Raw genomic sequence first — 2,232 nt, 5'->3', positions numbered from 1 at the left:
GCAGAATAGGAAATTGCTGAGGCATGCAGGGCAAGAGAAGAGCCCAGGACTGGGACACTGGAAGGACGTGGCGAGGGAGACAACTGACTTCATCCCAAACGACCACCGAATGGGGAGGAAGACATCGAGCCTTCATCCAATGGAAGCTACTGCGCATGCCCTGGGGAGGGGGGACAGTATGTAAATGAATTTCCGGAAAAGTAATGAATATGTCAATGAGTTTTGAGTAATACTGCTGAATAGCTATGGCTTGGCTAATAAATGGATCGAGACCCCACGGTACGTGGACGTCACAGAAACAAAGAGCTCGCATAATAAAACAAGGAATGGCCTTGGGAGTCCTTGCCCAGAACCTTGGGCAGTGGCACACTTCTCCAAACAGCTGGATGAAGTGAGTAGGGGGTGGCCGGGATGCTTGAGGGCAGTGGCTGCACTAGTACTCGAGTGTTGCTAGGCCAAACAATAGCAGTTCTGATATCTCATACAGTGTCTGCTGTATTGGAGGTAAAAAGGGAGGCATTGGCTCTCACTCCAAAGGCCGTCCTTGTAGCGCAGGATGATGTAGAAATAATTGCAACCCAGTATCTTCCTTAGCGGAACTCCTGGACAACAGTATTTCGTAACAGCTTTGGAACAACTGAAGCTGCATCTTCCAGCCAGTCGGACCTGAAGGACAAGCCCTTAGAAGATGCAAAAGACACGTGGTTTACCGACGGTAGCAGTTTTGTCAGACAAGGAAACTGTAAGGCAGGAATATGCAGTAGCTGCTACTGACAAGGTAATTGAAGCACGACCATTACTTGAGAGGACTTTCCCTCAAAGGGCTGAAATAACTGCCTGGGCAGGAGCCTTTATTTTATGGACAGATGCTAATTATGTATTTGGGATGCTGCACACTCGTAGTACCACCTGAAAAGAGCAAGGATTGCACACACAAGGAAAACAGCACAATGTGAACCTACCAAGGAGCGTGGCTGTTACACCTTGTAAAGGGCAGCAGAAAGGGAACACTGTACAGGAAACTGGAAATCAAATGATGGGTCAGGTGGCAGGACAGGTAGTTGAAGAGGGCTTTTAATTCCAGACGGTAAACTTAAAATCTTTAAACCTGAGCCAGAACCTGTAATACATTCTAGAGAGGATAGGAATCTAATCAATGATTTAGAAGGGAGGGCAACAATGGCAAATTGATTTCTCGGAACTCCCAAGAAAAGGGGGGTATCCTTGTATGTTGGTACTAACTGATACTTTTTCTACAGAAGCCAGAGGCATTCCCTTGTAGAACTAATAAGGCACTTGGAGTAATTTCAGTATTGTTGGGTTATTCCAGGATGCTGAGGAACTACTTGGTCTGTCAAGGAAAGTGCATCGTCAAAAAGTTAAACTCATAAAGAAAAGATGAATTGGTTACTAATTTGCTTTATTTCAGGGTGATATCTCTGGCAAGTTGCTGTTGCGTGCTGTTACATTTTGTATTTTGGTTATAATAGTACTGTGTTTTGTGTTATATTTATTTGTTATTGTTAAATGTGTGATTGTCACTCTTCTCCCTTTTCTTTAGATCAACCTTACATCTCTATACTTAACAACGGCCTCTATTAAGAAAGTAATAACACCCTCATTAGCGGGCATGAACATCATAGTGGAAGTAATATGGTGAGTTGTTGTGACTTGGGTAAAAGTTTCTGGTGGCTGGGCGGAGATGGGAGAGTTTATACTCCCACCAGGCATAGTGAGAACTATTTGGAGCCAGTATCAAAATCCAAGAAGGGTTAAAAGAGTAAATAACCCATTGGTAAGGTATAATACGGGATACCTTGAGAGCCCTTATCCCGGTCTTAGGAGTAGCTCAGCTGGTTTGGATTAAACAGTACCCCCCAAATTTGAAGACATGGATGACCTGAAAGCTACCAAAACAGAAGAGGTAATGAGTAACATGGACAATTAGCTTACTAAACTTTCTCCACAGAAAGCCCAAGTGGCAAAGCCACAAGTAACCCATTTGCGTTACAGAATCACTTCGGGATTCCTGAGCCCTAGGAAACGGCAAGGGGACTCTGGAAAGAGCTCCAGACTTTCCTTGGGATGACGAAGTGGTGCCACCTACAGCTATGGAATACTGGTAAAGCCCCTCCATGCCCTTTTGAAATCCTGCCCAAAGGTCCTCATAGAGGTTGAGGAAGAGAAATAAGAGGAAGGTTTAACTGTGGCAATTAGACACGGGCTCAGTTG

The sequence above is a fragment of the Lagopus leucura genome, unplaced genomic scaffold (assembly GCF_019238085.1).
Source record: "Lagopus leucura isolate 7727_CA_CO unplaced genomic scaffold, USGS_WTPT01 34907-2_obj-0_obj, whole genome shotgun sequence".
Taxonomy (NCBI): domain Eukaryota; kingdom Metazoa; phylum Chordata; class Aves; order Galliformes; family Phasianidae; genus Lagopus; species Lagopus leucura.
This window is presented reverse-complemented; position numbering follows the sequence as displayed.